The sequence below is a fragment of the Pollicipes pollicipes genome, unplaced genomic scaffold, assembly GCF_011947565.3.
Source record: "Pollicipes pollicipes isolate AB1234 unplaced genomic scaffold, Ppol_2.1 Scaffold_4002;HRSCAF=4701_pilon_pilon_pilon, whole genome shotgun sequence".
NCBI lineage: Eukaryota > Metazoa > Arthropoda > Thecostraca > Pollicipedomorpha > Pollicipedidae > Pollicipes > Pollicipes pollicipes.
The window spans coordinates 4,390,501-4,412,369 of NW_023596420.1; the positions used below are offsets into that span (position 1 = coordinate 4,390,501).

General features: G+C 49.2%; 1 protein-coding gene across 1 annotated transcript in view; it reads right to left on the reverse strand.

Annotated features, from left to right (window-relative positions):
• The window catches only part of LOC119093416 (protein turtle), a 93,249-nt gene extending 81,277 nt beyond the window's left edge, over positions 1–11,972 (reverse strand). Inside the window, exon 1 of the mRNA XM_037216371.1 lies at positions 11,648–11,972. The gene's annotated coding sequence lies outside the window, so the exon portion shown is untranslated. The remainder of the gene's footprint in view (positions 1–11,647) is intronic.
• Positions 11,973–21,869: the final 9,897 nt, after the last annotated feature.

The following is a 21,869-nucleotide window of genomic DNA, read 5'->3' on the forward strand; positions in this document are numbered from 1 at the left end:
GGTTCAATGAACTAAAAAAACTTTATGTGAGCTCCAGTCATCTCGAACATACTTTTGATAATGAACGATGCATCATGCTAATGCTTAGTCAACGATTGGATAATTGCGTGTGTGACCTTTCGTATAATTCGCGACCAGCGTGGCCCCATGACCGTCGCGTCGTCTTGCTCCCGGTTTTCCCTCTGCGACAGGGGTATTCCCCGTTTGTATGGGGTTTCGAAGTGAAATAACCATCCGAATGGTGTTGCTGTGGCGTCATGGATGTCTGAATGGCCTTGAAATAGATTGTACGAAATAGTCTCTACGCCACACTCCCGCAAAGACAGGCAGACTTTTTCAGAGACACTCTAGCATGCGTGACGTCATAGTCACGTCGTTCAAACCCTGCCATCCCTTAGGTCATGAGGCGTTCAAGGTCAAGAAGAAATGCATTGTCAAGACGTTCGGAACTGGCGTCTGTGAGCACGACTTCCAAAAATTGTGGACGTAAATTGGCTTTCAATCAATGCTGAGCAGACTGTGCAAGTTTCAATCACGCACCACGCTTTGTGCTACAGAATAAAAGAAGTTCGACATGGCTGCTAGTTATCACGAAATTAAGGCATTTAATCATATAGCAGCGCGATCACCGAGTGTGCGAATATAATTAAATACCTTGATCTCAATGATGCATACACAAAACCACCACGACAAAGAGACACTACACGGGCAGATGACGATATTTGCCTTGTCTCAGCGAACACTTCCAGCACCGCCACTGCCACCTCTCGGTGAGTTTGAAGTACTACAAGTGAGGGCTACGGTGGCAATTTCGCACGGCTAGTTTGGCGGCAATGACGTCATACAAACGTTCCATGACGAAATCAAATACAATGACGCATTCAAGAGCATACATACTAAATAGAGAAATTGTGCTGTCTTCAGCAGACTTCTGCCACCTAAAACCATACAAAATACTTGTAAGTGAGCGTATTTCATACATGATGCTTGCTTCAAAATATTTAAATCTGTAACATTCTCTTTACGCATGGCTGTTCGAAGTGTACGGTCCAGAGAGAAATCAAAACACGTGCTGTGGCCTGGCGTCATATAAGACAAGTTCAAGTAGTACCGCTACCGCATAAGGTCCCCAGCAAAACAAAAACCGAAACAAAAACAAAACACAGCCTATATAAAACTTGTAGATTTTGTATGATGTCCTTAGTTTTTCGTTGCTGATGGCTTTGCGTCAACACATTGGTAGATAAATCGGAAGCAGTTCATATTTCTCACTTCGTGGTAGGCTGCAAAATGTACCGTGGCAGCGAAGGTCAAGTTGTCCTATAATTATCACAAAATCAGGGCACACGTTGAATATATTTTCTAAAACGTTATTAGTGTGTCCACAATAAGGCATGGATGGTGGCATTCTTAACACACCATTCGAGGAGAATGCCGCCTGTCGTCACCACTATCGCCATTGACGCATAGAGCATTGCTTCACGCGAGATGGAGACATCATTGTTTTGACTCTTTCACCAAAATAATAAGCTCCCTACCCAATTGCATGATGTTTTCACCGAGGCAGCCTGTTCGTGACTGGCAGCACGCTTTTATGGCCACAGTGCCATTCGTGAGATATTGTTAAAGAACTATCTCAAGGCCGTCGATGAGTTCGTAACTTTCGTCTCTTCGTTGGTCGACACCACTTTCACGGAGTTTTCCCTCGCATTTTCCTCATTTTTCGCAGTGTTCGTATTCGACTACCTACCTACCCTGTTTCCAAAGCACAATCGGCGCATGCACACCGACGCCGGGACGGGCTTCAGCCCCACGTGACTGGCAACGCCTAATTTATTACTCCTGATAGTGCAGCCATTCTGAAGGAGAAGACCAGCCCGCGCATTTTATAACATCGTAAACGTCCCGACTCACGAGATAACTTTCCACCAAGGAGGAAGATATAGGTGAAACATACCCTTCTACTTCTTGGGAATGCGATTGGATTTCAGCTCAACGAGGCCGCGGACTGTGGCATCAGATTGTCGGAAAGCAAAATAGTCACGACCACTGATTCCGAACGCAGCTCAAAATGGTATACTGGCCCAAACGCATGGGCAGCAGGCCACAGTAAGAATATTTTTGTCCTTACTAGGTCCGACCCCTCCCTAGCTTCCAAACAGTTGGTTATGGCAACGAAATGTGCCATTGAAGCTTCCGAACATATTCAATTTTAAAGGCTTTCGGGACGAGTCTTTTTTTGTGTTCAAGGGATGCGTGACGTACGTTGTTGCAGCAATCTCATGGCAAGATGGGGAGCCCAGTGGTCAAAAAAGTCAGTATCAGTGCATTGAAAACCATCCACATGGTGGCTATTACGCGTTCAGGTCATGGTCCATGTTTCAAATTAGATGTAGGTGCAGTATAAAAACGCACATGCCAAAAGTGTACCAAACAATGGTATAAGCAATGATCAAAGAGCTAAAACAGGGTCACAAAGTTACACACACAAATCAGCCAATGACCACAGTTCCAGCCGAGAGTCCCCCTCCCGAACACAAAAACACGAGCAGAACCGCAAACCAAGGACACAAACATAATCACAAGTGCATGCTCAACTCACATGCGCGTACATACGCGTTCTCACGTGCATACACGTACGCCCGCACGCTTATACACACACTTGGTTTAAATTGGGCCAACTGCCCCTGTCAGGATGCGAAACTACTTCTAAAACACCAAGCACAAGCCAAACAGCACCAGCCCAAGTGAACGGCTGTGTATCCACACGGGCGCTGGTGCTTCAATGTAAGGGTTCCAAGAAACCCTTGACCATTCGCCTGAAGCACCCGAAGCAAAGCACACCATTCGCCTGGTTGACGACGTCCGGCCAATGCAACCGACATCCGACTTGCAGAGATCGATCAGTCCGTTTCGATCCCTGCCCTGAGCGCGTTCCGGCTCGGCGGCGCTTTGTTGGCGACATCGTCAGCGACCATGTCCCAGGACTGCAGGTGGAAACGGAACGGGCAACAACTCGCCCAGGCTCCGTTCGAGATGTACCAGAGCTGGTCACCAGAACGCAATATGTGACCTCGCTCCCGCCGAAGCACTAACCAAAATAAGTGACGTCATGCGTGACGTCACCGGGCCTGCTTGCGCCCGCGGCTGCTCGCGTCTCTAGGGTTCAATGCGGGAATCAGCCTGGTGACTTCGTCCCAGAAGACCTACTGCATGTCATACCTACGTTCGGAAGACTTGCCCTATAAGACCTACACCCGCAACACCTACGCTCGGGAATACCTACGCTCGGAAGGCTTGCCCCCGCAGACTTACTCCCGACGCTAAGCTCGGAAAACTTACTGCTGTTTTTTTCTGCTTACTCATATTTGCCCTCATGCCGTCCCTATCCATGAACAGGAGCGGCACACATTAAACTTGAAATGCATGTCATGCATAAAACAAGTTACGGCCAGTGGTCATACGACGCCAATTGTTGTTGAGTGGCTGAATTGAAAACACCATACCTACGTCGCAATGGAAAACATTAAAAATATGTAGATGTTAACAGCATACGTTTCAGTGAATTTCACACTTCTACCTTCGGTTGAATGTTAAGATTAACACAAATGACTCGCCCGAGTACTGTGCATGTGCTAATCATAGCTCTACGACTGCAAGAAGACATCATTTTGATCGAATTCTAATTCAACGTTCCGCATCTGTTGAACAGCATTATTGGCCTATGATAACGTAACAGGAGGAAAGCGGCAATCACGCTTGGTCTTCTTCACCTGGCGCGCCATGCCGAATTCCTCACCACGAAATGGTCATTACATATCAAGCAGAAACGGGAAGGCGAAAACCAAATCAAAATTCGGTATCAAAGACATTTATGCGTGATCTAGCATAGCCTATCAAATTGATTCTACCATAAGTCTGGTTCTCCCTTGGGCTTATCATACACATGCTTCAGATCTCTCCACAGACCCATTCTTTGTTCGTACTTTGTTCAACGATTAAAAGAAAAAAGCGCAAAACTGCCCGTAGTAAGTCTGGCGTTATGGTTAGGTCCGACTTGCGTTAAATTTAGACCCTCTAACAAGTCCAATTTTTGTCTTCGACGTTCTCTTTCCGTGACCACCGACATGAGCTGTTTTTGTCTCACGTGATTCTGTGTGACACTGGAGGTCCCGTGCTTCGTCTCGAAATTAAGACTCGACTCGCACTAAGACTCGAATCTAATACCCACGCACAGCACGCAAACCCGATGAAACGGATTCCAACTCCAGAAAGGAAGACTGCGACAGTCGGCTTTGCGGGCCCAGGCTTAAGTCTTGGGCTCGGGCCCGGCTGCCACGCTGCGATCTCAGCGCGCCGCTTTTCAAGTGGTGTAGCCTCTCCAAGGCGAGGCCTGGAACAGACGACGTCCATCCCCTGTAATGACCTTCGTGCCGGCCAAGGAAGACATCTCCTTAGTTCAGCGCCTTTCTCGCTGGCACCAAATTATGTTTACCGTGCTCAGGAAAGCGTCCACCCTACCGGCCTGAGCGCGAAATCGCCCGCGAGGTGGAATCCCGGCAGCCAATTTAGAAAGGCATCACAGTGAGTAAGTAAACTGCGGTCGAGAGTTTATGGTTCTCAGTAAACAGCAGTTCTGAACCGGCGGACCGAGTCCGACCAAATCTAGCCGGACCGTCCTGACCGTACCGACAGCGCTGGACGGCCAAACACGCCAGCCGGAGGAATCCATTTAAGCAGCGCGGAGGGAGAACAATGGGCTGGTGTGAACAGGAAAAAACATATTAAACCAGCTAGACCTAACCCTAGCGAACCAGTGTCACCGTGGGCACCAATCCACACTTCACGACTTTCCATACAAGCCCAGTCCATTCCTAAATCAAAATGTTTCCCACATTTTACTTAAAGGTACGACGATCTGAACCTGCATGACCTTGGACGCATGCTTTAGAAATGTCTCACTAGTGTTTCACAACAATGAGTGGACAGATTTCCTAGTTGAGTACCCGCCGGTGGAGATGAAAACAAAAAACAAGGGTCCTCAACTGAAATGAAATCGGGAAGGGCTGCATGCATGGCAGACTCTTTTTAGAGGGTTAAACTTTAAAACTAGATAAATCCCTGTCATCGAGCCAGTGCTTTTTATAATAAGTTTCCCAGGTCCTTAACGCCTTCAGAACTCAAAATTGTGACCTTGGCCATACGTGAACCTTTCAGTTTACGAGGAGGGCTCGATTCCACGAAATGTCTCTGAACCGTAGCTGGTAGGGTGGAATGGGGTAAGACTAAACCATGACATGGAATAGTTCTTGTGTTGTCAGTTGAAATGCACCTGTTGCCATGTTAACATGTCCTATGATAATTTTCCTTCCAGAACGAAACAAATATTTTGGTTGTTTTGCACTGAAAAATGCGATCACCATTTTCCTCAAACCTTCACAACAGGGCAATTTGTCCAGCGATGGGACAATACGACCCCAAGCCACGGCTGAAGCATTCTGCTTCGTTCGGGGTGTTTGCACAACCTCAACCCTTGCTGCACTGCAAAATGGCGCAGTTTGAGGGAAAGAACCTCGGGTGTTACTGCCAATGCGGTCGGTGAAGTCCAGACCCAGCTAACTTTTGGGCATGTTGATTCACTGCTGTGGTTGTCCAAGAATAAAATGTACCAGAATAGAAATGCACCGCAGTCACATACAAGGCGTATGCAGGCCGGCTGAATGACTCATGGACTGCGATCCGCCGCATAAATTCAGAGTAACTCGCCGCAATACTACCTGGACAGGATACGAATTACCGAGTCTCCCCTAACATAGGGCAAGACACCATAACAACTAGGCAAAATGCTCTCATGGGAACAAACTTTCCACCTTGACTATTTTGAAAAACTGTCCTGCTGCCAGCAGACAAGTGTCTTGTTCCCCAGATTCCATCTCGGAACCGGTTCTTGGTTCCTGGATCCCAGTAGGAGAACCCAGGGATCAGTCTGGAACTACGCCGCGGGAAACAGCAGAAAGTAGGACGCATCCTCATATAATCCTCAGTATAGCAATGAGCCGAAAGATCCAGCAAGGACCAGGAGTCAGCCTGATGCTAGGTCAAGGGAAGAAGCAAGAGCCAAAATCCAGCCTGGCATTATGTCGAAAAATTCAGCAAGACATATGATCCAGCCTGGAGCATGCAGAGGTCAGGCAAGAACCGAGAGGCGTCTCACAATTAAGCTGAGATACAGCAAAAAAAAAAAAAAATAGTTAGTATAAGTTGATGTCAAAGTAAGCAGCAAGAACGAGAATCTTGCCCAAAATTCTTGTCAGCTTTGAATTTCTAGGTACAAGAAGGTGCTCTTAAGGGGCTCAGCTTTTTTCCAAATAAGTTGAGGCAATGCGGAGAAAACGGCTAAACCTACTCCCAAAATATGTAAAGAAGTGCATGCGTCCTCAAATTTGGCCAACTCTCTTCTTAAAGTTGGGAGGGCTGGGATGACACAGCTGCAAATGCCACTAAATCACACAGTTCCATACAGGTACAAAATGAAAGGAATCTAGTTGCATTCAAGACTAAGAAGACCGTCTCAGAAATCAGCTTTTTGCTGCAACCAAAGCTGCTAGAGAAAAGGCTACGCGGGCGTGACGCCACCATCAGACCAAAGTATGGTGGCCCGTGGTGTGGTTTTTGGTAGATACTACAAAAAGGTTGGTAGATTTCAGTAAAATGGTTAAAACGGAGATTTCGCCCGTAAACTGGGTAGAAATCCTGTTTCATGTCTTAACTTCAATTTTGTGTGTGAAAAATTGTGCATCTTGCATTTTAAACCTTCTAAAGACCAATGAAATACCCGGATGTGCTTCCAGTAGCATATCCTGCTAAACCACTTTTTCCAATTACAGCATCCGCGCCATATTCGTCGGAGTCAACGTGTAGGAAAACTGATACACTATTTGAGTTTTAGCCCTCGCGCATTGCTCATTTATGTTTGCACTGCAGTGCATTTGGTGCAAAATGTGAAAATAAGACAAGGTGAAGAGGGAATGTGCGAAGAATTTCGCTGCTGCTGTACTATCATCTTCCCAGGCGTGGGTGAACTTAAGCCATAATGCCGGATTCGTTAGATGAAAAAGATGCGCAGGGAATAAAATCCCGACCACCCAAATATACCCCCCAAGACCTTTCCCCGGCTGAGATACGGACAACTGCTCTTTGACCGGTAGACATTCCGAAACTTGTCAGAAATCGTCCCATTTTGCAGCAAAATCTCTTATCGTCAACTGATATGGCAAGTGCTGCATTTACGCTTCACAGCTTTATCACTCACCACCCCCATCAGGGCAAGTCAGCTTTACATCCACCCTGGCAACGCTACAGGCCACAGCTGGAGCCATAATCCTAAGGCTACAGGACGCACATTCTTAAATAAGCTTCAACAACTTCTCAGCGAGCATCCAATGTTGCGGGACCGTCAGGCCCGCCCTTACTCATCTGCACCATCTAGTGATCTTGAAAAGGTAGGGAAATGTAACATATGGTTAAAAATTAAGTCAACTTGTTAAGTGAATTCAAAGTGGCAGAAGTGCTGTCTTTTTACTCAGGTGGTGGAGGTTTTCCGCCGCCTTCGTACCCCATCTTTGTGAGAGACGTCATTGGTGCACCCTCGCCGACGTCCATCCCGTAAATACAAAGTGTGAGGGCACTTGTGTGTGCTGTCTTATGTTACGTACTTATGTATGTATGTATTTATGTATGTGTTGCATACTGTGTCCCATTAACACAAATTTTGAGGGTACTTACGCATTTTGCATTTCTTTACGTAGGTCCTTGCTGAGCGCTTCCGGCTTAAGTTGTTCGGAATAGATCGCTGGTGAATGGGGTACACCATCTTTCTGTCAGGGGCAGGTTGCGAGCGCATTGAATCAACAACTTTGTATCTCTGGTGCAAACCAACGCTATCTCCCAGCTGAAAATGCTTCATTAAATGTCCTGGACCGAAAACCAATCTGGTTATGGGAATACTTCGTTTAAACCAGCTCGCGAAGAGCGGCGTTTCACGCCACCGTAACATTGGTGCCATGTGGTAAGTCCCATGATGACGTCACAGCGCCGTCTACCCAGAATGCAGTAACGCTTGGCTGCAACTATGCCCGAATCAAATGTTGCCAAGATCTGCCACAGTTTGCAAAATGGGACACGGGGAATGCAGTCATGTGTGTTTGGCCATTTTCTGCATGCATGTTATCTAGTATCTACGTGTCTATGTATCCTGTCTCTAACGTCCACTTGTGGTGCCACCAAAATAAGTTTTGCTCCAAGACTGGTTGGTGGAATGTCTGGAGACGTCAAAACCACTGCTCCGCCATAACCTAAGATCGATCATAATCATACTTCCCTCGCTACTCCACCTACGTGGCAAGAAGTCATGATTCTTAATCCTGACAGTTGACTTTGGCTCCTTGCCAACCCAACAATCCCCTCCGCAGCTCCGAACAGGTGACCGCAAGCTTCTAGGACTTCACTAAAGCGCGTAAATACTAGACGCATAAAATATTATATATATATATATATATATACATATATACGCATAAAATATGCGTGCATGCTGGACGCCATTTCACCCAACTCATTAGCGGACCTACTCCGCTATGTATCAGTTTTATCCAAGGCATTTAAAGCACTGGGTAGCGCTAAGCTGAACAAACAGCCCAGGCCCCATCCCATACCCGTGCCCCCTTAACATTTTTCTGCTAACCATTTTGGAAATAACCAGTTTAAAAATATTCATGTTGGGTGAAAAAGCCCTCACTACCAGAATGTAAACACATCTAGTCAAGTATGATGATCTACAGAGAATATTAGCTTGTCGTTGCTGCACATTTGTTAGCTGTACTTGTCACCTGACAGTTTATTCACATTAACTTTGAAGTCGTAGATCCGTGGAGAGTGAATGGAGGACCACTTATCAGCTGAGCCGATCCACACTGGTTACACGACCATCGTACTTCTACTACCTCATTCCTGACCTATATCTCACCCTTACACGGCCTTGATTTCTGGCGGTCAGGTGGGTGACTCTTAAATGCGGACATGGACACACTGTGATTTGACATCAACAAGAAGGGCACCATATGATAGGAACTCGCAGGTTTGACAACTGAAGAAGACACGAACACAAAATAGACAGATTCTACAGGGCTATTCCCTTTTTGTTAACATTAGATAGCAGAGGCCATTAATATTCTCTCAGCTAAGGGGGAAATGCTGGGTTTGATTTTTGGTGATCTATTTTCAGTCAACGCCCAGTCAATAATGGCCCTCCAATCACTTTGACCCTTCAATCAACGTCGCCCTTTCAGACAACATTGGCCGTTCAGTCAACATTGGCCCTTCAGTCAATATTGGCTCATTTCGACAGCGCTAATGTCATCAAAGAACTCTTCGCTGCACCACTGCCATAATTTTAGGGAGACCCTGATAGCAGGAGCTCTATCAGTGTTTTTGTAACATTGAAATCGGGAGGGGTATTGCAATATTTTAATGCAATTAATTAGCGCATTCAAACGTGCCACGCCGCTGTAGGCAAGCGTACAGTACAAACGTAACATTTTTCCTACAAGTACATCCCACTTGTAATCCCGAATGGACCCACTTTGAAGAAGTTGTTCGCTTGATTCTAGGCAACTATTTCACGTGGGTTTCAAATACAAGTTAGCAAAATCACATGCTTGATTTGGGGACCCTCTCTGTTGCATTTGTATGAATGAGGAGAAACCTACCAGCGCCAGGGTGCGGTGTGCTTCTGTATGCATGTATCATTCTTGTGCCTGTATATGAAGTGCGCTGTTTACCCTTTTACTACGTCTATTTAAGTCTGTTATTATCTACCTATAAAGTATATCTGCTAAGTCTAAGCACTGCTTACTAAGTCCAAATAAATACAGATCTGCAGTACAGACGTTGTCTCAAAATACACACCGGTACATGAAATATTAATGAATCATTATCTGAGCCCAGACTGCTAAAACATTCTGTGCATTGAGCGGAGGGAGAGGGCATACCTCTCGCATAAATCTGGCGAGGCTTGTACAAAGGTTAAAACAATACCACTCACAACCGGTATCAGACGTCTTATGTTCTCGAACCAACCAATGACAACGAGAAACACAGATCTATTGTCTCGAAAAGAACCAGTGGGAACCAGCATCCATTAATCTGTTTGGCCGAAAGATCTAGTGGGAACCAGCATCCAGTCCGTATTTTGTGGAAAGAGCCAGTAGGAACCAGAATCTAGGGTTGTTTTGCCAAACTAGCCGGGGGGAACAAGGATTCAGGGTTCGGTTTTGCCGAAAGAGCCAGTGGGAACCCGAATTTGGGGTCTTGTTTTGTCGAAAGAACCCGGAGGAATCAGAAACTTATACTGAAAAGCAGGCTAATGTCTGTATGCCAAGGTCTATAGACAAATCCAGGCAAACATATGTTTGTGAGAAGATGAACAGATGAGACACGTGCAGTCCCTAGTTTTATTCTCATTTTGTGATACACCGGGCACGTTCTAAGAAACTCTAATTGAGTGTCAGGGGGGGGGGGGGGGGCGGGACCATTGGAAGGAAGTGTAAGCCTTGATCCGATTGGATACATGAAACCTCTTGTAGAGAAGCAAATGTCCTAGTGCCAATGCCTTTTTTGGCCGGTGCACAATCTTATCTAATTGATACATCCTCAGCATTCGTCAGATTACCTGGTTTCCTCAAGTTTTGCATGTATCTCAGCGTATTTTCCACTGGCGAAGGCGGATCTAGTGAGGTGGCCACCAAGCTATGGCCTTCTCGTGGTGGCCAAGGTGGGACAAAAAAATATTATGTCGTTAGACTTTGAGAATAGCTTCAGAAACTCCTGACAGAGGCCTGTTGCAGAGAAAGAAGCGAAATCTGAAGTGTATTTGAAAATCAGGCACATCTTTGAATTTGGTGTCCCCGATGAGTCGTTCTGGGTCCGCCCTCATGCAAAGAGGAAGCAAAAGTCCTCGAATGCTGGACGATTTGGGCGACTGAGGGGGGGGGGATCGATGACTGCGGAAGCAATTAGGGTGACCAGGGAGGTATTTTGAGCGACTGAAGAGGTGTTTGCCTCCTGAGTCGACATGACGAAATATGGTCTGCTTAGGCAACTATTTGAGTCAACTCGGTGATGGTTCAATTGAATAGTAAATTCAACTTCAGATGGGCGTATTGCGGGTACATCATGCGGGTATAGTACACGGGCATAGTAGCTACCGATATGGCATGAGGGTATCAAGTATTTCCCCCGGAGCGGAGGAATAATCAAGAAGGCACTGAAGTCTGCCCACCCCCGCATGACACGTATTGATGTGTGCATGGATAATGTACGTGTAATTAAATGTACAGTTCAAACTTCAAGTCAGCGGGGAAAAATGCATGCATGGAAAACGTGTCAGGTTTTATACGTATAGCCAGCAATTTGACGAGGCTGCAGCACACTAGAAATGATTCTTCTATCAATAATTGCAGTTCATGCCCCCCCCCCCCCCCTCCTCAACGTGTAAAATTACGCCTCTAGTTCGGGACGCCTATTTTCCTCTGATGCATCCATATTTTAGGTGGTTTCGGATTCATGCCCAGCTCTAGCTGGGACAGCCTACCTTGCCAGGAGTCGGCATGCCAGCCGCGGACAGAGAGCGAGGTGCTGACTCCAGCCTTGTGGTGGCGGCAGCAGGCGACTCAGCTGGTCAGCGGCGCACGCTGACCGTCGCACCGTAGAGGGTTCGGTGGCCAGCACACCGGCTCGCCACCCAGTCAGCCCTGCTCTGCGGCCGGCCGCGTCACCCGTGGTCGACGACTAGCGCCCGCACGCGCCGATCTCACGTCGACACTCGCAGTCCGCAGTATAACACGCTCGCCCCAGCTGAACTGAGCGCAGCAGCGGCGGCCCTCCCCGGCCGAGACCGGCGCACGACACCGCCTCGCCGCGCGCCGCTCGCCGAATGGCGTTCTAGTGCGGCACGCTGCCGCCAGGGGCGCGGCGGCGCCCCGTCTGCCCGCCGATCGCCGCCGGCGCTGGCTCAAACGTCAGCCGGCGTTCAAACGGTCGTTCGCCGTGCGATCAGCGCGCCGCAGCGCCCGACTAAATCACAGACGTCTGCATGTGATCAGGTGTAACCGCCAGCGTCCGGGTGATAGGGCGTGCATGGCAAGGTCGCGCCAGCTTTCAGCGGGCGGCGGGTGACCGGCGGGTTATCGACCGTGGCCCGGCACGACACGTCTTGTGCGAGTCGGCGTCGCAGTCAGCGACCGCCGCCACGGACGCCGACCTTATCGCGGGCGCTGCCGTCGGTCGTTGTAGCCGCCGGCGCTCCAATCCCGCAGCTCACGCTGCGCTTTAACTCCGGCCGGTTAGCGCCCGGTTCAAACGGCTGGCGTCGAACGGACCTGCCGGCAGGACGCTGGCAGCGAGGTGGATCTGTCGTCACCGCCCCCCCCCCCCCCCGGCCCCCTCCCATCACGAGGCGCGGCCGCCCGCGGGCTGCGGCAGCTACCAGACAGCCGGCCGTTTCCAGCCGCAGCCCGTGGCCGCGTCATGCGGAAGGCTTAAGTCGTGACTCACGCAGGTCGGCTTGGCGTGACTCAAGACCACCGCCGATTGATTGCTCACTTTTCGAGTGGTCAGCGCACGCGTACCGTGCACGTAAGCCGTGTACCACGAGTGCGCTCGTGATGACGCCTCGATTCGTGAGATTTACTAACGAATGGACCGCGGGGCGTGCGCTCCAGTTCCGGAGAAGGCGAACATGACGATATGGTGACGGCGAACCGGCCTGCCGTGGCGACACGGTAACGACGAACCGGCCTGCTGTGGCGACACGGTAACGACGAACTGGCCTGCCATGGCGGTATGGTGACGGCGGACCGGCCTGCCATGGCGACACGGTAACGACGAACCGGCCTGCCGTGGCGACACGGTAACGACGAACTGGCCTGCCATGGCGGTATGGTGACGGCGGACCGGCCTGCCATGGCGACACGGTAACGACGAACCGGCCTGCCGTGGCGACACGGTAACGGCGAAACGGCCACAGGCCTGCCATGGCGACACGGTAACGGCGAACCGGCCTGCTGTGGCGACACGGTAACGACGAACCGGCCTGCTGTGGCGACACGGTAACGGAGAACCGGCCTGCCATGACGATACGGTAACGACGAACCGGCCTGCCATGACGATGCGGTAACGACGAACCGGCCTGCCATGGCGATACGGGAATGGCGGACCGGCCTGCCATGGCGAATTGGTAAAGACAGACCGGCTTGCCATGGCGATACGGTAACGGCATGTCAGCAATGGAGAGCTGAGTGTCGGCATCGCCGCTCTGCCGACACGCCAGCGCCTGTCGGCGTCGGGCTGCCGACAGGCTTGCGCGCGTGGCCCTCAAGCAGGAGCGCCGCCGGTCCAACAAGCAAGCTCGCCAAACGCCACGGGCATGGAGGAGCGCATGTGCACGTGCTGCTGCTTCATACGTAACGATGGCAATGATTCCTTATTCCTGGCTCTGGTTATATCCCAGGAATAGCACCACCAAGCACCGGCGGCGCAGCTGGGACAGCGCGGGAGTGGGAGCAGAGGGGCAATAGTACGTTTTGGCTTCCTCAGAAGTTTGGAAGGCCGCGCTCGCTCAACCAAAGGCTTTGTAACCCACGTTGATTAGCAGAGTTCATATCACGGAGGCCGCCATAATTGAGCCAGAGTGGCTACATCGTGTTCAGAAGGCTTTTCTGCATCAAGAAATCGTTCTCTGGATCCCGAGAGCGCTTTCATGAGTTCGGTAGCCCATGCTCTAGCTGGTGAGACCCGATTTTGTATAAAAACGTCTCTTTGCTGGTTCGGGAGGCTTCCGCTATGGACTAGCAGACCCTGTTATTGACAGGGAGGCCCCGCTATCAGCTAGGGGCCCTTTATGAACTGGGGATTACCGTTATGAAATATTAGACACTCGTGAGCTTCGATGCTCCCTTGTGAGCTAGAAGTCCCCTGATTTGGATTACGGGGCACACTCCAATATTAAGAGACTTCTCTGGAACAGGAGGCTTATTTGCTACAAGGTCCGGACGAAGACGATGCAAGAAATGCATTGCAAATGTCGTATCTTAAGGATGCTGCATGGTGCATGCTAGATGCAAACATAGCGTGGAAAGGCCTGACCGAGAAGCGGGCCAAATGATGACGCGCACAAACGGATTTTCACTCATTTGAATGACTTTTCTGAAATTCTTGGTACCAAAATCGGCAATGAATCAGAAATAAAAACGTTTCTGGGGGTTGTGCATCGAGTTGAAAACTTGCGATTTTTGCTAAAAAAGCGTGGCTAAAACCGAACGAGCCTGCATCTAACTACACGAAAACTACACCTCTCGAAAAGTTTGCCTTTGTAAGCCTTGCTTTCATACAAGTATAATTGCATTATTTGGGTAGTTGTAATTCTAGGCTATTAAATGCAAAATTTTACAAATCTCCGAAAAAGACACCTTCATGCGCGTGTACATAAATGAAAAACGATTATATAGGTACTGAGTTTGCTCATCGACACCGCCTGTGATGGCTATAAGCCTGTTGGTGCCCGCAGCTAGCTTGCCCAGCATTTTCTATAAGGTCAGTCATGTCACGAAAGGACGTGAGGCTTTTGTGTTAAGCCCTTAACTTTTGCACTTGCCATTCATAAGCAGTGATCGAAGCCGGGTTATGTCGGCTCCACAGTATTGCGTCCTGTTCCGATTTAGAACTCGTGTCGTTTGCTTTGTTTTCTTCCAAATCGCTTTTGGGAATTTAGTAAAACAAAAGACGGCTGCAAAATGTTTCGTGTTATGGTGTGTATAAAAAAGAAAACTGTTTTGCACGCCTGGTGAGGCTTTACGAAGCTGTCTCTGTTGATGCGCAAATGACGAGTAGATTATTCAGCACACATGTTTGAAATGTGAAGTTCCAAAAGCTAACGAGTAAATTTTAATCGAAAATATACTATACTTGTGGCCGAACTCCGGGACAAAATTTAGGAACGGGAAAGGTGGTACTGTCGAGGCAATCGAGGAGAAGAGGACTTCACGGATAAGACTTCTTTACTTACCCATCCACTGTCACTGGGGCTGCGCCAACACCAGAACCCCCCACGGTTTATTCCCACACCGGGCCGTCAGCCATCCCCACCCAGTTACGCTTGCCCGGTAACCACTCGCTTGTGTTTTTATTGGAGTTTAATTCTAAGTTATAGAAGAATTTCAGTAATGCGCACATCCAGACTTACCCTCTTGCGTTGGTAATATGGCAAAAGTAGTATCTGTATGCATACATTTTCCGAAATCGTTACCGACCCACAGCAATACCCATGTTACATTTCAGCTATGGCTTTTGCCAAGCCGTTCAGACCTCTCGCCCACGCCAACCAGTTATCCATTCTCAGCCAGGTATGCCTGCATGGCACCCACCGGTTTTTCTTTTTACAGCACAAAAACTGTAAGCCATGGAAAAGTTTTAGCAACGTTTCCGTCCATCCCAATAACTCCGTTATAATAAAAAGTTGCATTGCAAAATTATGTTGTTGGCCCCCAAGTTAACTGAAATGGCGGTGGGCGCAAGCACTGCATAGCGTGGGAACTGTTTCCAGAAATCCATCCAACTAAAGGCTTCGCACCGATTCTTAAGAAGGCAATAGATATTTTTATTATTTTCCACCCAAACTTGCTGCTTTCCGTTGATAGTTACAAAAAAGAAATGTCCGTGGAGCTAATGATGACAAAAAGGAGCACAACAAGAAAGATTATAAGATACTTTTTTATGTCTCGCTAGCATTTTATAGTTGTCTTATCCATACTCGTGCCATACCGGTGATTGTTTTAAATTCTGCACAACCCCAAATCGTCACCCGTTACACATGGGTAGACAAGGTTTCATCCGCCCGTGAAGTTTCCTTTCTGTCGGATGCCATTCAATTTTTTTTGTTATTTACCATCTGTTGCCCACTCCATATTCAGAACTACCCTGTCTACCCTGAACAGCTTTTTAAGGAGTTCTGCCGCTTAAAAACGAATATTAAAGCATGCCTTATGCTTATATACATGAGCATTTCAACCAAACAAATCAGGCCCGGATACTCGTTGCCCCAATCGTTATAACATATGCATGGATGGTGAATAATCGAAGTCTGAACCAAAATGTAAAGAACCTTCATTCCTCTATTGTTATGGTCGGCACTAAATGTTACTTGATCGATCAACAAGCTTCCTTAATAGAATGCATCAACCGCCCACAAATCATCAAGTGTGCTATTTTTCCCCATGCCGCTCATGGATCTGGGAAAAGGCGGAAAGCGTTCAAATACACAGCAGAACATGCCAGCACGTTCTCGAACCGGCCATGCATAAAGACAATGCTTGATAGATAACTAAACTGATCTGGCAGTCGACACAGACAGCGTTATTTGGGATGTTTACGCGAAATCCATACAAGCGACGCGAGGTTCAGTTCGAAATAAGATGCAAAACTGCATGCCTTCAGAGCCTCGTTGCGATCAATTGCTGGCCGGCACACGCTCAAAAGCAAAGTTAAGAGCGCAAATATCACGTAACATATCGTGACACGACCTGACCTGACCTTGCAAAAGGCTGGGTATGGGCAACATAAGTTGTATAGCTGTCGAGTGAAGTGACAATCAAGAAACCCAGTGCATGCATCTCCATTAAAGTTCTTAACATGCATGTGGTAATCATTTCGGAAATCATTCAAAGGCTAACACTTCATGCAATCCAGAAGGCAGAATCGCACGCAGGGTGGCACCGGGGCACGTGCCCCACGCCTCCTTACGTTCCGAGGGGCGAAAGGGGTCCCTCGGAATCTACGATTAAGGGCCTGATAGGCCGGTTGAAGGCAGCCATTCAGAGGTCCGGCCCAGGGCCGGACACTCAAATGCCAGCCAGAGCGCCCTGTAGGCTGATCAGGGGCCCACTGGGCCAATAAGGGTCTATATCTGGGTCAGACACGACCAGTAATGCACAGTCAGCTCCGAGGCGGCATGGGCCGGATGAGCCATTTCTCAGGCAGGGACGGAGCCAGAGCCAGCATTTTACAGTGTTCGGGCCCAAAGCGCCTTACAGGGGCCCCGTGCTGTCAAGGGGCCCTGAGTCGGCTGGAGGCAGTGTTCGAGGAGGCCCGCAGAGCCTAGAAGGCCCACCGGGTTCCGCGGTCAAGGGCGCGATTGAAGGGTCTAAGGGCATAAAGGGCTGGTCGGAGTCTTATTCAGGGGTCCCGACCTGCGAAGGCGAACCTTCAAATGACGGTAAAGGGATCCTTTGCACCGATCGGGGACCCCCTGAGTCAATATGGGCCGATGTGTCAGTCAGGTACCACCAAGACCGCACAGTCGGCTCAGTGCCTGTTTGTGCCGGGGGGCCCACTTTCCAATCAGCTATGAAACCGCGGCCAGTGATGCAACTTGTTCGGGGGCATTATATCTGTCAGGGGACCACGGTGCCTAACAGAGGGCCCTGTGCTCGCAGGCGCCCCGAGCCTACCAAGGCAAGTGTTCGATGAGGTCCAGAGAGGGGCCGGGCGGCACCGGAACCGACGATCAAAGTCCTGGTTGGAGGGCATAAGGGTCCAAAGGATTGGCTATGTGCCACATAAAGAATCGCCGCCAGTAGGGTCGTGACCTGAAATATCAGCCACAGGTTTTCTTGCACCGTTTCAGGAACCCCTGGGACAATGCGGTTGTCTAAATCGGTCAGAGACCCCGAACACCGGGCAGTCGGTTCCATGTCGGCCCCACACAGCTGGCGCCGCACAGTTGGCTCCTGGAATCCTATTTCCCAAGCAGAAACGAGGCCGGGTCCACGATTTACAATATTTGGAGTCCCTGACACAATGAGGGATCTCTGCGTCAGTTAGGAGCCATAGTGCCTAACAGGTGTCTTGTGGCGGCAAGTAGCCTCGAGTCGGAGCGGTGTTTGAGGGGGCTCGAAAAGGGGCCGAAGCGTCTCTCGAGACCAAAGATCAAGGACCCGATGACAAGGCTGAAGGGACCGAAGGGCTGGCTGTAGGTCACTTTAAGGACCCCACCCATAGGCCGTGATCTCAAATGTCAGTAAGATGACCTCGTGCGCCGATAGGGACCTCTGAGACCGAGCGTTCCTCCATTTCGGCCAGAGATCCCGAACAACGAACAGTCGGTTCCGTGTTCGTCTCAGCTCTGTGGGCCCATTTCCCAGTCAGGGACAAGTCCAGGTCCATGATTTACATTGGTCAGGCTCCTAAATCGCTCAGGGGCCCACGGTGCCTGACAGGGTATTCTGTGCCAACAAGGGCATTGAATTGGTGATGGGAAGATTTGCTTGACAAAGACGGGAACGTAAGCGCGAATGACAGAGGGTCTCTTGCGTTGGCCGGGGCCCTCTGACAAGGGAAGGAAACAATAATTTATGGCGAGGGCTCACATTGAGGCAATGGAAGAGTACTGTGCCAGTCAGGGCTCCAGCAGCGAATGGTGGGCCCTCCAACCCAATTCCAGCATGGGCCCGTTATTCCCAACTGTAATCTATGTGCAATTACTTGGCCACCCGCGGCTAGCAGGGATGTTGTTGCGTTAATGACGGTCCATGCGTCGATCCGGTGCCAACTGCGCGGGTCAGAAGGCCTCCCGCGCCAGGGAGTGAACCAATGTGATACGATGTATCCCTCCAAGGGCCTCCGGATCGGCCAGGGGATGCCAGCCCATGTCAACGGCCCGAAGACACACCGTGGTGGGACAGAGTGGCCCTCCAGCCCTTGACCGGGAACGACAATGTACCCCGTAGTGTTATACTCGAGGGAGCCCCTTTACCGGAAAGAAATAGGGGTCTTATTCGTGTTGAATGGAGTGGGTCGAGATGTGTTTAAACGCATAACGCCATCCCGTGTTTGCCTGTGAACGTTTTTTTTATTTTTAAAGGTTTAATCCGACCCATTTGAATGAATGGACTTCTGGGATTAGAGCTCACACCAAGCAGTGCTCGTTGTGTGAGCCCTGACCCCTGCCATCCGGTTGCGCAATTCAAAGCAACAGCATAATTTAGTGGCGAAAGTTAAAAGCGCCGCAGCGCCAGGCACGACCCGTTCTGCCCTCTAACGTCAACTGACTTTTAGGGCGATCGCTGCCCTGACCGTGGGCCGTATCTGTTCACGACAAATAGCGAACACCCAAAGCGACTCGAACGCACCCCACCACGGGATGGTGGATCAGAAGGCAGCACTCTTACCTGCGGAGCCAGCGGAACAACGTTCATCCTTTTGCAAAATCGATCAGTGAAGAAGATTACATTAAAATGTGTGTCTGCGTGCGGGGTGCCAATAGTGCGGTAATTAACGCGCATGCGTTAACCACCGCGAGTCTGGAGGGCCAGAGGTATGGATTTCGATTTTCCGGGGTGCCGGCTCTTCCCGCCAGGGTGAGAGACAGGCGATGTCATGTAGCCTCAGCACCTGAGCGCACCATAAAACCCTAATGACACGCTCGTAATCTCGGGGAGCAGGGATAGCGATGGCTTGGGTTTCAGTTCTCGTAGGAAAGTACAGCGTTGGCCGCTTCAAGTAACGCCAGCCGGCAGGCGCCGTGCGCGCAACAACGACCATGGTAAAATAATGCTTTCGAATGCCTTTGAAAATTCATTCGCACAGCCCAAAGGTAACAGCTAGCGAATCCTTTTTTTTTAGTTTGACGTTGCGCTCTGGTCAGATTAACAGTTACGACAACACGAAAAATGGAGATTTTACTTGTACTCTTCCAGTTCCATCCGCAGATTCCAGCACCACTTCGAGGTGCTGTAAAGGCCAGTCCGTTCTTATCACCAATCCAAAAATCGTGCAGTGGAAATGTACGCCCGAACTGCTTTCTAACTACACGATTTTATCTCATGAAGCGTTCAAAGGTACTGTTTCAGATGCGTCGTCATTTTCGTCCGTCCGTTGGCCACGACGTGGTGTTAACCGCGAAGCCGACGTCGCGAAGTTAATGGAGACGGCCACGCCAGGCGTCGAGGTCCTTGTTGCTAAGATTAACGAGCGCGCATGCTCAAAACTGAGTCGCATAATGTGAATAATTAATAATTAATCGACCCTGACCGAATGTTGAACATCCAGATAAACAAGGCTTGCCATGTCAATACGCATTGTTGACCCATTTCGGTCTACAATATGCATTCGCGTGTCCTTATATCTCTATGCCACACCCATCCAAATTCTAACGTAACATCCAAGCCTTGTCGTCTTAGAAAGAGTCCCTTGAACCATTAAAAAATGAAGAGCTTCGGTGGTTTATTGCATGCAATCGCTAAACGCAGCATTTCTTCACTTCATTGACTATAAAATTCAGGCAGAATTGATCTCGCGTTAGCTTCCGACGTATATTCCAGTTTCAAAAGGCAAAAATGTTAAGCATCAGAGAAAAACTTGCCCTCATTAACAAATATGCCATATCCGTCATTTTTTTGGGGGGGGGAGGGGCTTTGACTACCAGAGGGTCCGTTGTTAACCCTGTGTCCCCGCCCCCCTTGTCATGGCTCTAGCTGCGCGCCCGAATGACTGCATTCTGTAATTTCCTCCTAGCTGAGATCTGAGTTCCTAGCTGAGATCTGACAAGCTTCAGATCGTGATCAATAGTACGGTGCTTGCTGCCTAGAAATTACATGAGCAAACTTGGTGACGAATTTGCAAAAAAGCTTAACGGTTAATACAGCTCATAACAACGTGAAATTAATACAGTTAAAAACAGTTATTACTGCATGCTGTTCTTTTTAACACTCTGAAATAGTCTGCTGATTGATCAGGGCATGATGTGTTTCCCGGGCCGACTTTTCTTTTTTCCCTTCGCGTTTTTTCAAGTCCAAAAGTTTTTTCGAACTTTTTTCCCGGGCCGGCTCGCGCCCCACCACAAAACCATTGGCTCGTGAACTGGTTCACAATTTAGCTCGAATCGAACACAAGTGCGATCATCAGCCTTTCTGAAACTTGTGCTTTCAGGTCACTATCTTCAAGTTAAAATACCATGTAAACCCGATCAGAGCACTGGAGCCGAGCCCAAACTCGGAAAATGTTCGACCGATATCCTTAAAACCCGTACCAATAAATCCAATGCGGGTGGCGTCATGAGCCGCTCTGACATTGGTGGCCTAAGGGCACCATCTATGCCATACGTCTTGCAGAGTCATATCACCGCCATATCAAACAAATAAGCGCCGCCAGTCGACATGTTTGGGGGTCGTTCGATGACTGAGCCAGCGACACCAAACGCGTACGGTCCTACTCTCTGCACATCATTGTTACATATTTTGTAATGTTGTAGTTTGGTCTACATCGCTGGACGGATGCACGCACTCAGCGCTATCAGTCATGCTCTGTCAGGGGATCAGTTGTACGAAAAGGTGCCGCCGGCCGAGTACGACGTTTTAGTGTCGTTCGATAGCCCTTGGCTAGGGCTGTCGAGTGCGCACGGTTCCACGCATCTCGCGCGATTTTTTTTTCAACGCTGCCACGTTCTCCTCTCAACTGGCGCCAAGCGGCCACCCGCATTTCTTACCAATGAAGAAAGTGTTCCATTTTTGGGCATATTTCAAAAACAAACTATAGTGAAGCCTCAGGACTAGTTACCAGTTATCTTATATAAAAATGGGCCTAAAAATAAAATGGCCCTCGGTAGTGCCACTGCAGCACCCTCAAGCCATAAAATGGATACCAATTTTAATAATTTTCGAGTTCAAATTACGCCGTAAACGCTTTGCAACAGCACTACGCTTCTTCCCTGCAGTAGCGCCGACCGCCGCGATGGCAACCACCGTGCACAGCTCTCCTGGTGC